Source organism: Dipodomys spectabilis, unplaced genomic scaffold (assembly GCF_019054845.1).
Source record: "Dipodomys spectabilis isolate Male_0828 unplaced genomic scaffold, ASM1905484v1 ptg000137l, whole genome shotgun sequence".
Lineage (NCBI taxonomy): Eukaryota > Metazoa > Chordata > Mammalia > Rodentia > Heteromyidae > Dipodomys > Dipodomys spectabilis.
In genome coordinates, this window is record NW_024870814.1 from 10659771 (window position 1) to 10674309 (window position 14539).

General features: G+C 42.3%; 1 pseudogene; it reads right to left on the reverse strand.

Moving 5' to 3' along the window:
- Positions 1 to 7527: 7527 nt before the first annotated feature.
- Positions 7528 to 10237, reverse strand: LOC122116805 (annotated as a pseudogene).
- Positions 10238 to 14539: the final 4302 nt, after the last annotated feature.

Here is a 14539-nt window from a genome sequence, read left to right on the forward strand (position 1 = left end):
TTCCTCAAAAGACTCCACATACATCTCCCCTAAGACCCAGCAATCCCACTTTTAAGCATTTACCCAAATGATCACAAACAAGACCATACGAAATCTGCCAGCACAACTATGTTTATTAAAGCATTATTTACCATAGCTAAATATGGAACTAACCCAGATGCCCCTCAGTAGATGAATGGATCAAGAAAATGTGGTTTATATACACAATGGAATTCTATGTTTCCATCAGAAAGAATGACATCATCCCATTTGTTAGGAAATAGAAATACTTGGAAAAATCATATTAAGTGAAGTAAGCCAAACCCAAGGAAACATAGGTCCTATTGTTTTCCTTATTTTCAATAACTAGTATATGTCTGAGACAAGCAGAAAAGGTCAGATAAGTTAATGTTAGGTGAAATGAACCCCAAAATAAGTATTCAAATATTTTTGCTTTCATGCAATTGTTTCTAACATATTTATAAGATGATTTCTTTGTGGCTTTGCATATCCCTCCCCCACTGCATAACCCCTGCTTTCACTGTATTTGATGTTGGTATAATCTATGGAGGAGAAGGGAAAAAACAAATCATTTAACTAGGGATACAGATGGACCCATCGTAACAATGAGATGTACAAATCGGTATGTCAAAAAACGAACTTTACAACTTTGATGGGAAGGAAGGGGAAGGGGAAACAAAAGAGGAGACAACAATGATTGATAAGAAATGTACTCATTATCTTGCCCATGTAAATATAACTCCTACGGTATTTTCACTATAAAAATGTTAACAACATTACTCTTATTTAAGTTCCCTGATAATGACCAGTACTGGCCACACTGGCCCAACATTTTTCTTCCTTACCTGGGAGTCAGAGGAGCAGAAGCCCCAGGAGCTGAGCAGGGGCCCTCAGGTCCATGCTGTGGGCTGACTGGGACTGACTCTTGCACAGGATATGAAATTCTATAAATACACTATGGTTCATTATTCACAATATTTGGATACACTGAGATAAAATTTTCCTGTCTAAGGTAATATATGACTTTATTTTTTGGTAACTTGCCTTGGGGACATAAAACCAGCACTGAGTGAGCATTCTCATTGTCTTCTCCACAGCCAAGACCTTCAAACACCAAGAAACTCCTCCTGTATTCCTGCTAATGGAGAAATTTGTTTTGCATTTTTGAGAATGAAAGGTTATCTAAATGGATCTAAGACACAGAAATCCAGATGCTCTGGAACCTCAGGATATCAAGGATCCATGTTCAGAGAAGCTATGGGTGAGGAATTTACAAAGAATTTACTTCCCGTGGATTTCATATCACTCAGGGCATATACCTTGGTAGGATCTAGGTCGGCACAGAACAAAGAACCACACAGACCACTGTCAGCCTCCTCTCTGACCTGCAGCAATGAAGGTTTCTCTGCTCACCTAGGAATCTGTTCCTGAAAGGCTACAAATTCTCCATATGTAATCCTCTATCTATATATCACTTCCTTGGGAGTTTGTCAATAACCACAATTAACCAAGGAAGATTCTTAAAGTACTGTAGAGACAGTAGTAAGCCAGAGTCCAAAATCTGGAGAAAGAACTGAAGCTCAACTCAAGAACAGCTATGTGAGAAGTAGGGAAGAATTGGCTTGTGTAAGAGGCAAGTGGGGTGAGAAAACTGAGAAGTCCTCATTCAGAAATGCAGAGCAGAATCATTGGAGGTGTCCTTGTATGAGAAACAGAAGGATATGGGAGGAGGTCTTGATGTCATTTCAGAGCTGAACCCTCATTCCTCAGCCTCCACTCCACTCCAACACCTGTTCTTAAAGAAGTTCCCAGGCTCCCAGCTGCCCCCTGCAGGGCAGCAGCTATGGTGAAATTTCCCCTTCTAGTGGTGACAGGAGGAAGTTCATGTGCCTCAAAGGCAATGGGCTGCTGATGGCTAGAGTGACCTATGTCCAGACCCCAGCCTAACTCTGGTAGACTTGATGACCAGGCAGGGAGTGAGCAGGAGTTCAGGATTCAGGCTTGGTTTCTGCTGATTCCTGTCTGGGATGCTCTTTATATTCTTGGTAGAACACAGGAAGGAGTCTTGAGACCATGTCCGTATAAGGTGTCCACTGGCATCTAAACAGGAGAAAAAAATGCATATGCATCTACGAACAAAACCAATGAAACATTGCATATAGTCATTTTTTTTGATTCTGATCAGAAAATGAAGCAGGCTCACACTTTCATTTTCAAGGAAATGTTCTCGTTGAATGCAAGCATCCTCAGGATGAAGCCTCAGTCCTGCTTCCTCCCCAAGGTCAGAGCAGAGAGAAGAGAAGCAAGGCTGTGACTCCATGTCCAGAAGTCAACTCCTGAGGGAGGCTGATCCTGTTCAGAGAGAGCTGGTTTGGTGCCTTACACTGCCTGCATTGCCATGAAGAACATAAATATCTTAGTCTGGGCAGACAAAGCAAAGTATTTTTTAAACCAAAATTCTGAAGTTGCAAAATCAGGAGCTATCATCTTATTTGGTCTTTCTAACTGTTCAACTTCTTGGAACCTTCTGAGGCCTTGATACCTTTGACAGACACAGAGACAGAGACAGAGACAGAGCAACCAATGCCTCATCTCCTAATGCTATTAGTACTATGGGGTATGCTACAGATCCATTGACCTCACATGACCTCACACACTTCTTAAAGGCCTCTTTGCCAAGGACACATATCTCTGGATAATATGAATCAATCCTTAAAAAATGGCCTGTGCTGAGAAAGAAAGCAGGAAATAAAGGCAGGCCCAACATCCAGTCTCCAAATACCAAAGACAGAAGACTTTTCCCCACAATTCAGCCTGCTGACAGCTCCTCCTTAGTGTCCTGTATCATAGTCAAATGCCCAACCTCAGAGCCTCTTCATTGATGATAAAACACTAATTCTATGGCTTCCTTATGACTACTAAACAGCATTTTTGTTTATTGTGGGGTTTCTCTTCCATCTAGTGGAATTTTTTTAATATTACATCTCACAAAACCAGAATTTTTTATAGGAAGAATTAATTATGAATTACATTTTAAAATGTCTTTTTATCCTTTTCTATAGATTAAATTCAGATTGTTTGATTGGTGTGTGTGTGTGTGTGTGTGTGTGTGTGTGTGTGTGTGTGTGTGTGTTCGTGTCTTTATGGAAGTACTGGAAGTCAAGGACTAGGTGCTGCCCTTAGCTCTGGTGCTCTACCTCTGTATAACTCCACTTAAACCTTTTTCGCTGGTTAATCAGAGACAAGGTCTCAAAGTCTTTCCTTCCCAAGTTTCTTTGAACTCTGATCTCAGATCTTATCAGTAGTACCTGGATTAGATTATATACTTTTTGAGGAAAGTAATGCAGAAAGAATAGTGTCGGTATACCACATCAGGAGTTGCATTATAACGTATCTTATTTTTTCTGGTAGTAATAATTAGGATAATGAATATGTTTTAGACAAGATATGTCTGCCATCATGGCAGCAGCTTTCATTAATTTTCCTATTTGATTTGTTCACAGTTTATTAAGAATATTCTATTCCTATTGGAGTCTATATCTTCTGTTTGTATTTTAGATTGCCCTCTTCTTCTTCAGTGATTCTATACTCAAAGTTTTAGTCCCTGGTATTACATTATAGAGAGTTGTGGCTTCAAACTGAATGGATATTGCTTTGTTTAACATGAGAAATGTTTACTGAGATAAAATTCCTCTTTTTTCCATTAGTATGTGTGTTTGTAAGAGAGAGAGAGAGAGAGAGAGAGAGAGAGAGAGAGAGAGAGAGAGAATGGAGAGAGAGATAGAGAGAAAGACAAAGAGAGACAGAGAGAAAAAGAGTATGTACATGATTTGCCAGTAGGAAGTTGAAGAATAGAGCTAGGAAGTCCACAAAGTTGAAGACAGAAAAATGAGAGAAAAAGCTGCACAGAGATCCCAGAATCTCTTTAAGTCACCCCTGGGATTCTACAAAATATGAATCACTAACGGCATGTGGAGAGCTGAAGTGATAAAGGAAAATCTAACTCTATTTGTTGCGCAACAGGTGCATGTGAGGAGAACCAGTGGCTCCCCTGTGCTTGTCTGACTTGAGTCATGATGTCTTACAAGGTTGCTCGTGTTGGCTTCCTGAAGTCAGTGTGCTGGGAAAGTATAATAATTCCACAAAAAAGAACCTGTTGCTCTTCATGTGGGTTGTCACTGTTCTTAGTTATAGATGTCAAGTGCCTTCAGCACCAATGGACTTATGAGGTATATTTTTGACACAAACTATTGAATTCTTAAATCAAAGGTTCTGGAAACCACGCTAAGAGTGGAGCTGTAGTGGGAACCCCAGCTGTCTGAGGCTCTATACTGACTTGCCTCCTGCAGAGAAGAACTGCCCCTCTCATCCTGCTCCAGAAATACTGTACCCAGACACCAGTGTTCACATCCCATCTGCTGTCCTGCAGCTGTCCTGTGCTCTTTATATCCACATCTCACGCTCTGAAGGTTAAATCTATGAATGCAAGAAGTTTTTCTAGGTTCTGGGAAGGTGGCTCAGTGGTAGAGTGCTTGCCTTGCATGCATGAGGCCCTGGGTTCGATTCCTCAGCACCACATAAGCAAAAAGAAAAAAGCAGGAAGTGGCACTGTGGCTCAAGTGGTAGAGCGCTAGCTTTGAGCTGAAGAGCTGAGGGACAGCGCCCAGGCCTAGAGTTCAGGCCCCACGACCGGACTCCCCCCCCCCCCCCAAAAAAAAAGAAGATTTCTACACATTCAGCTTATTTTTTTTCACTGATAGTTATTTTAGCTCATTTAAAGTCTCTTAAAAATCTATATCTACATATTGTTGCCTAACAAGCTAACAAAGTTTCCACTACAAATAAGAGCTGTCCCTTTCAACTAAGTGATAGTGAGTCCAAATGCTCTCAGATCAGCATCCATCTTCTATCATAGTCAAAGTAAGCAAGAACATGTTATAAAGATAGGTTAACTTTCCATTGCTGTGACTAAGATCTTACTGAAAGCAACTTGAAGGGCAGAATTCTTTACTTCAATCTTACATTAGAAATTGTAGTCTGCCATGTGAGCACAGTGTAGTGGAGTTCACATCATGACCCCCAAGAATAAGAGTGAATATTCTACTTCCTCCTCCTTCCCCTTTTCTTGCAGAAGAGACCCCAGCATATTGGAAGGGGCTGTGGACAATGGTGTTCATCTTTCTCTTAGTCAATTGTCTCTAGAGAAACTTTCACAGAGAGGTGCAGAAATGTACTTATCCTACAAGTAATCCAACCAATGTGACAATGCAGAACCACCTGAGAAGTCATCAAAATTACTTCTGTTTTCTTAAACCTTTCATGAAAATAATAAGTTTAGGAAGATTACTTAGCAGTGTATGTATATTTATTCCTAAGTCTCCATGTTCTACATTCTTACATATCTTTCTCTAGAAAAGGCTCTGGAAAAACTAGACTACCTTTCATCAGATCCCTCATTGTGTGTGTGTGTGTGTGTGTGTGTGTGTGTGTGTGTGTGTGTGTGTGTGTGTATCTGCACATGATGTATTTTTCTCTGAATATTTATATATATACATATATGTGCAGTAATAAATAAATATTTGTGCATGTTTTTAAAATATATGTTCCATAGAGAAACATACACATATATGTATGAATATGCCACCTATTGACTGGGCAACACTGTGAGCCACCTGCTCCCTGCTATTCATTTAAAATCCTAGCTACTGAGGAACCTGAGATCTGAGGCTCTCAGTTCAAAACCAACTTGGGCAGGAAAGTCCATGAGACTCTATCACCAGCTATAATCACTGGAATACCAGGAGAGAAACTGTGATTCAAAGTAGTAGAGACCTAGTCTTAAACAAAATAACTCAGGGGCAGTGGTCAGGCCGTGAGTTCAAGCCCTAAGACCAACAAAAATGCACGAGTAGCTGATGAATGTAAGTGCTTGGGGTTGTATGCCAAAAAGGTTTAGGGTAGCTGGGTGCCGGTGGCTCACATCTGTAATTTTAGCTACTAAGGGAGATGAAATCTGAGGATCACGATTCAAAGCCAGCCAGGGCAGGAAAGTCCATGAGATTCTTAGCTCCAATAAACCACCACAAAACTGGAAGTGGCACCATGGATCAAGTGTAGAGCACTAGCCTTGAGCTGAAGATCTGAGGGACAACACCCACATCCAGAGTTCAGTCCTAAAGAACGACCGAAAAAAAGTTCTGGGGTGGTTCACTGTGCTCTATTTTTGTTAAAAACCAGTTGATTAACTATGAATCTTTATAAAAACAATCAGGCAGGAAAGAGAAAACATCTAAAAGATATATTAACAAATATGATACATTTTAGTTTATTTATTGAAATATCTGAGGAACACAGCACTAATATAATCCATATTGCAGTATTATATAATATAATGTATGGTAATATATAAATAGAGCAAGAAAAAGGAGACATTTCATCCACCACCACTGAACCTGGATGTGGTCCCAGATTGCAAACTAGTGGCAAAATAAATCAGGAGCTTAGGAGCATTCCCTGGTTTCTGCTGGTACCAATGTAAATTACTGCCAATGCCCTGACTGGCCCTGCAAGGGATGGAGACTCTCTCTCCAAGAGATGCAGACATGGATGGCAACTGGGTCAATGAACATCACATTTGGCACCTGACAATGGAAACATAATATCCATTAGCCATTTAGTAAATTATGCTTTCCAAGAAGAGCCAACTAATCCTTAGCATTGTCCATCCTTACTTGGGAGCCAGAGCATCAGAAGCCCCAGGAGTTGAGCAGGGTTCCTCATGTTCATGCTGTGTGCTGACTGGAACATTCTACTGAACAGTGTGTAAGCAGCTTATCAAGTCCTTGGGCTGTGCTCTGGGGAAGATGCAAATCAACAGGGGCTGGGCCAACTGCAGGGTGTCAGATCTCAGTGACCAAATAGAGACTTAAGGACACCATATGGCAAATTTGCCTCTATACAGGTTCCTCTCTGATAATGGGAAAAAAGATTGATTCTTTTTCATTTAAGTATAAATAAATGATATAACATTAAAACTGGGAGAAGTAAAACAAAAAACCAGTCCGTTACTTCACATGGCACTGAGTAGCTGTTACTTAAGTTGCAAACTCTACAGCTAGCTACATGAGCGTTGACTCTGATGTTTGTTTCCTTGTCAAAAGTTTAATTGTTATTAGGCTGGTCTCATATCCTTCTTTTTTGGACACCCCCACTTAGCCCATGTGTGGCCAGCTCAAGGCTCCCCCTAGTGGCCCAGCTGTTCCTTGATGACTTACCCATTCTCTCTGGAGTACCATGGGTAGTTCAAATAGCAGCATTCTCTTAGGGCAGGGGAAGCTGCAGAGGGAGCTTCTGACCAGACATAGCCACCTGTGATCCTGGGGCTCTGGGATTAACTGAAACATCACATTATTGCTTTGTTGCAGGCTGGACACTGCCAGGCGCCTGTTGCCTGACCTCAGTTTAAATAAGGGACTTCAAGACTAGAAAGGATGGCTCTTTTCAGTTTATTGCATGAAGGAGTTATACTAGTCCAAGTTAAAAGTGGACCCCAAATGGTTACATTATGCAAGCTGTGAGGTTTTTAACTTGTGACAAGGGAAAGGAGGGAAATTCTACTCATTGCAAGGAAATCCTCACTTAAGCTTTAGTGAGCCATAAGCACTTAAAACACATGAACCTTCAACTGATCGTCCTTAGCCTGTCCAAGCTCTACCAGGAACTGACATATGTTCTTGTGCTGGTCACCCTGTAGCTAAATTACTTCTCCATATTCTGGATGCTTAATTACAGTACCATTGCAGGCAAATTTCTTCTTAAACATCTTCAGTAGTTTCTTTTTGTCATAATAGTCAGTGATCCCTTGGACAGTAGTAAGGGTCTTCCTGCCATTTCTCTATTGAATTCTTTATTTTTTAAATGTTTTTATTGTGAAAATACTGTACAGAGGGGTTACAATTACATGAGCAAGGTAATGAGTACATTTCTTATCAAGCATTGTTGCCTCCTCCTCTTTTTCCCCTTCCATCCCTTCCCTCCGATCTCCACAACTACATTCCTCCCCCCAATAGCGTCTTGTGCACCTCATTGTGAAATGTGTCCACCTGTACCCCTACTTAAACAATTTGTTTTTTTTCCCTTCTGCTTCCCAAATTATACCAACATCAAATAGAGTGAAAACAGGGGTTATACCGTGCAGGAGGGACATACAAAGCAAAAAACAAACAAACAGACAAAAAAATGTGGTACATTATAAATACATTAGAAACAATAGCAAGCAAGAAAGAAAAAAACACTTAGATATAATCCTTGGAGAGAGCAGGAAACAGGTCATAACCCTTACTTTCATCAGCAAAGGGATCAAAAGGGTGAAGGTTCTGAATAGCAGACAAAGGATAAGATTCCTTTTCCTAAATTATATTAAGTGAAGTAAGCCAGGCCCAAAGAAACATAGGTCCCATGGCTTCCCTTATTTGCAATATATAGTATATGTCTGAGTCAAGCAGAAAAGGTCAGATAAGGTGATGTTAGGGAAATGAGCCCTAAGATATATATTCAAATGTTTTTTTTTTCTTTCATGCGACTGTTTCTAACACATTTACAGCATTATTTCTTTGTTGCTTTGTATGTCCCTTCTCCACAGTATAACCCCTGCTTTCACTGTATTTGAGGTCAGTATAATTTGTGGAGGGGAAGAGAAAAAACAAATAATTTAAATAGGGATACAGGTGGACCCATTGCAACAATGAGATGTACAAGTCATTATGTCGAAAAAAGAACTATACAACTTTGGCCCGGGAATTGGGGGGTTAGGGTAGAGAAATGTGAAGGAATAGGAAGGGGAAACAGAGGAGGAGGCAACAATGCTTGATAAGAAATGTACTCATTACCTTCCCCATGTAATTGTAACCCCTCTATAGGGTATTTTCAAAAAAATAATAATAATAAAGAAAAGATTAATTACGTGAACATAAAAAAAATTCTAATGAGCCAGTTTGCAAAGAACTGTCCACCCAAGGGCACAGTGGGGCGTTTCAAAGAACAGTATAAGTGAAGGTCAAAGCAAACATGAAGTTCAATAAACTTATAAAAGACAGATGATCTCACTGGTAATCAGGAAATTCAAACCCCAGAGGACTTGAAGACATACATAATGTGCCAGGACTCAGGGTTGGCAAGTCTGTGAAGTGATGGGTATTTTCCTAGAGTGCTGGTGAGAAGTGAAAATTGGCTTGAGGACCTTGGAAGAAACCAAGGCTGCGGGGTAAAGTGGGAGATGTACCATTTGTAAATGGGCTGCCACACAACACCTCCTCTCCTGGGTATACAAGCCTGAAACACCTTGCTCATCATCTCTAGAAGAGGGAAACAACAGCCATCATCCAGAAACAGAAGACACTGGAAACATCTCAGGGTCTAGCCCAGGAGAAATAAACTGTCCTGAATTCACAGAAATGCAATGCTCTAAGAAACAAAAATGAACTACAGCCATATGCATTAATGCAGGTGAATCTGAGAAACATAATGTTGATGTTCAAAAAACCACTGAAAAATCTAGGAAGTATAATCCCATTTTTATAAACATAGAAGATGCATTATTTGTATTTCTGTCACCCTAAAGAAAAACAAAGAAGATGCTAATACTATTATTCTGAACAAGCTTTCTTAAAGGGAGAAATCCAGACTTCAATGTTACTGAGAATGTTATTTCTTAGGCCAGGTAGTCAGTAAATGATATTCATTTTATTATTTGTCAGTAAATAATACATCTATATCCAAGATTCTCATTTGACTATAGTGTATAATCAATAAATATTTAACTAGCATTCTAATTTATTATGAAATGATGTTTTGGCTATCATTTACTGGAAACAATGATCTATATTAAACACTAAACTTCTGTGTGACAACAAAGAATAAGGGTTCTGATAAATATAGAAATCCCTCAGACTTTTTGGTACATATTTAAATTAGCTTTGTGTTATGGAGCTGAAAGGTGTGCCAGAGAGTGAATCTTTTCTCTGCTGACTGCAGGAAGGTGTTCATTTTCTGTCTGGATAGAGATTGGCACCCTTTGGATGGGAAAGCATGGAGGACAGCATTCCTTCTCCATTTCCTTAATTGGTGTGTTTCCACGGGCTGCTTGAAATCCTATTATTTACCTTCTGGGTGCAATCAACTTGTCCTTGTCCATAAGCAGGTTTGAAGAATTTTTGTGTATGTAAGAGGATGGGTTCATAGTTATGGGAAGAAAAATTGAGATAGAGCATGTTAGGATTTTGTCCTTCAGACATCCTTTAGAATCTGTGAAGAGTCCTATAAACACTGAAACATTAATCTAAGGAACACACCAGGTTATGATGAATAGTAAGACCATGTACAAACTCTGAAGACAGAGAGACCTCTAGATCTTAAATTGTTGATAATGTTGACTACATTCTTCAGCAAACATAAGAAGTCTTACAGAAAACCAAGTATGGGGCCCCATATATGTAACCTCAAGAAAATACTCCCAGGACCAGGCAGCAATTCTTGATAAGAAATGTACTCATTACCTTGCCCATGTAACTGTAACCCCTCTGTATGTTATTTTCACAATTAAATTAAAAGAAAGAAACAAAATGAAGAATTACCCCCCAAATAAAGAAAGAAAATACTCCAGAAAAGAGACTAGAAAACAGAGAAAGAGAGACAATGAAACAGAAGAAGTGATTAATTTGGAATATGATTTCTCTTGTTAGTAAGGATTTTGAACAAATAAACTATGGGGAATGATTATTTTTTAAGACATTTTCTAACAATAGAAATGTGGAGGATGGAGAATAAGTAATTTCAGAGCAAGAGAGTTAAAAATAAGATCCTAAAGCCTTCTGCTAAATGTGGTTTGATAACATATTTCAAGTTTGGGATATAGATAGCTAAATAGATATCACACATATACATAGATAAACGTAAATATATATAAGCATAAATGTATAAATTATATATATATACATATATATATATATATGGACAAGACAAATGGCCACTGGCTTCAGTTGGATTGGTGCACAACTGATCAGCTGTTCCCTAAACAATTATCCAACCTGAGTAATGAAAACTCACATCAGGTGATGAAAGACATTGAGGAACTCTCTCCCATCTACCCAACCTACTTCCCACTAAACCAGAAGTAAGAAGCTAAGATCAGAACACACCCTAACAGCAGGGAGGGTTAGAAGATCAGTGTTGATGATCCACACCCGTGGGACAGTCTACAGGAGGCCAGCTCACCGGGTTCCAAAGCTCAAGTTTAACCTGGTCTTCCCAGTGGAACCCTGTCACTGAAACCCAGCAAGCAAATAAAATGGTTCCCACCAAGCCAGAAGTCTCACAACACTACAAAGAACCTAGAAAGAGGCAAGAAAGGCTATACACACTGTACACACACACACACACACACACACACACATATGTATATATGCAATATATGTACATTTGTATAGGTTTCTGCATATGTGTATGTACATATATGTATATATATGTATGCATATACACATACATACACAAGGGAAAATATACTTATATATACACTTATCTCTAGAAGACCAACAGCCACTGTCTTCAGTTAGATTACTTCAAGTGTGAGCAGCAATTCCCTAAACAAGTATCCAACCTGGAAACTGCCAATACACATCTTGTGATGGAGGAGATCAAGGCACTCTCCCGTCTACCCAACCTGCTTCCTACCATAACAGAAGCAACAAGCTCAGATCAAAACACACCCTAACCACAGGGGGTAGGAGCTCAGTGTTGATGGTTCACACCTGTGCTCAGCCTACAGGCAGCAGAATCACGAGGTTTCAAATTGCCAGTCCAATTTGGTCTTCCCAGTGTGACCCTGTCTCTGAAACAAAGCAAGCAAACAAAACAGTTCCTTAGCAAGCCAGCAGCACACAACCCCAACAGGAACAACAAAAGAGGAAGGAAACACTAGGAAAAGACACTGGCTAGTACAGATTTGCATACAAATGTATATATATGTATATATATAATTATATATAACTATATATGCTTGTGAATATATATGTATGTATATATGTTTGCACATATACACAGGTTAAAATACACACATACACACATAAATACATATTTATTTATTCATTTATATATTTATTAAACTTGACCAGGCAAATGGCCACTGCCTTTAGCTGGATTGGTGCAGGCGGGATCAGCGATTCCCTCAGCAAGTGTCCAATCCCGGAAGTGCCAATGCACATCAGGTGATGAAGGACACTGAGGTCAAATCGGCAACAATAGCCCTGGAGTTTGTGGAGCAACTAAAAAAGTATGTCTAGGGTTATCGGTTATCTTTAAAAGTGGAAAATAATACAGGGCCAGATAGAGAGGATACTGTAAACAGGATGGAGACAAAGGGAGTGTTAGTGGAAGTTGCCAGTTGCAACATCCTCTGGTCCCCCAGGTCAGAGGAGTAGTGGGGGATCTCTAGATGCAGGAGTTCCCGACAAGAAGGACAGAGCCGACACTTGGCCTTGGGAGTTGTAGGGAGGGGACTTGTGGAAGGTCAGGCAAGGTGCATCATGGGAGACCCCCTGCTAGGGTGTAAGGGTGTGACAGGCATGAGACAGGGAGGGGCTTACAGGAGGAACTGTGGGAAGAGGTGGGGCAGTAAGAGTTTATATAAGGCAGGCAGCTGGTGGGCAGGGTCACTCTGGACTCGGCTGCAGAGAGGACCAGGAGGAAGCCTACGTGCCTCACAGCGATGGACCGGAAGAAGAGTGCCCAGAGCATGGTGAGTGACCCACGGCATTCAGGAAGCCAGGTGAGTGTCCTGGGCATCTCTGTAGATATAGACGGGGTTGGCAGAAGGATGGAGGCAGCCCAGTGGGAGTGCAGAGCTGTGAGGCAGATTCAGGAGCGCCTGGCCACCAGCACAGATGCCGACGAGCTATACAAATCCTTGAGGCTGCTCTCAGTCATGCCCATCACGGCAGAAATCCTTGCCACCACGGGTGTCAGAGAGACAGTGAAGGGTTTTAGGAAGTACCAGCAGATAGGCATTTTGACCAAGGAGCTGGCCAAGCGCTGGAAGACCTTGCCTGTACTGAGGCGCAAATCAGAGGCTCTGAGCCGGGTTCCTGAGCAGGATGGCGGTGAAGAACCCAGGAAGGATGATCTGGGAGAGGGGGAGTGGAGAAGGATGATGAGGGAGCCAGAGCCGGAGGACATGTTGAAGTCCTCAAATGTGGATCCGTTCTCTCAGAGAAGGGCGAGTGACCCGCAGGATCCAGGAACACAGGTGAGTGGGTCCAGCATCTCTGTAGACATGGTCGGGGGTGGCATTGGGATGCAGAATGCCGAGTCTGTGTGCAGAGTTGTGCAGCAGCTCCAGGAGCGCCTAGCCTCCAGCACAGACACAGACGAGATTCTTAATTCCCTGAGGCTGCTCTCAGTCATTCCCATCACGGCAGAAATCCTTGCCACCACGGGTGTCAGAAGGGTGGTGAAGAGTTTTAGGAAACACCCACAGGTGGCTGCTTTGGCCAAGGAACTGGACAAACACTGGAAGACCTTGGCTGTTCTGAGCCACAAATCAGAGGCTCTGAGCCAGGTCCCTGACCAGGATGGAGGTCTAGAGCCCAGGAAGTATGATCTTGGGCAGAGGGAGGGGCAGAAGGAGGTGGAGGATGGTGAGAGGGAGCAGGAGGACCTGTTGGAGGGGTCAAATGTCGATCTGTCCTCTCAGAGCAGGGCGAGTGAACCCCTGGATGGAGGAGTCCAGATGTGTGGTTCCCGTGTCTCTGTAGACATGGCCAGGAGTAGCATGGGGACGCAGACCGCAGAGTGGGTGTGGGGAGCCGTGCAGCTGCTCCAAGAGCACCTGGCCTCCAGCACACATTCGGAGGAGCTCCGCAAATCCTTGAGTCTGCTCTCCGTCTTGCCCATCACGGCAGAAATCCTTGGCGCCACAGGTGTCAGAGAGATGGTGAAGGATTTTAGGAAGCACCCGCTGGTGGGCAGTATGGCAAAGGAGCTGGACACACGCTGGGAGACCTTGGCTCTCCTGGGCTGCAACCCAGCGCTTCTTTCGGCGATTCTACAGCAGGTCTCTGAACAGGATGGCGCTCAAGAGCCCAGGAAGGAGGCTCTTGGGCTGTCAGAGTCAGGGTGGGTGCAAGAGGACAAGTTGAAAGAGTCAAGTGTGGTTTGGGGCTCCGAGGGGAAAGAAACGGCAGCCAGGAGGGGAGACCCCAACTCTGGGCCAGAGCCTCCACGGCCCCGGGAGCTGTGTGAGTTCCAGGGATCTAGCAAGCCGTCTGCCAGCCCTTGTTCCAGGACCAGGCAGGAGAAGCGTCCCCGAGTGGACCCAGAGTCCTCTGGGGGCAGCAGCAGGTCTCATCGTTGGGCTGTGGACAGCTCTGGAGTCTCGCGGGACCCTGGGCCTACTGATATCCGGGACATGCCTGGCAACGCATGCTGTCCGGTCCCGCAGTCTCAGGATCCAACAGGGCTCCCACAAGAAGGTCTCCCTTGGGAACCC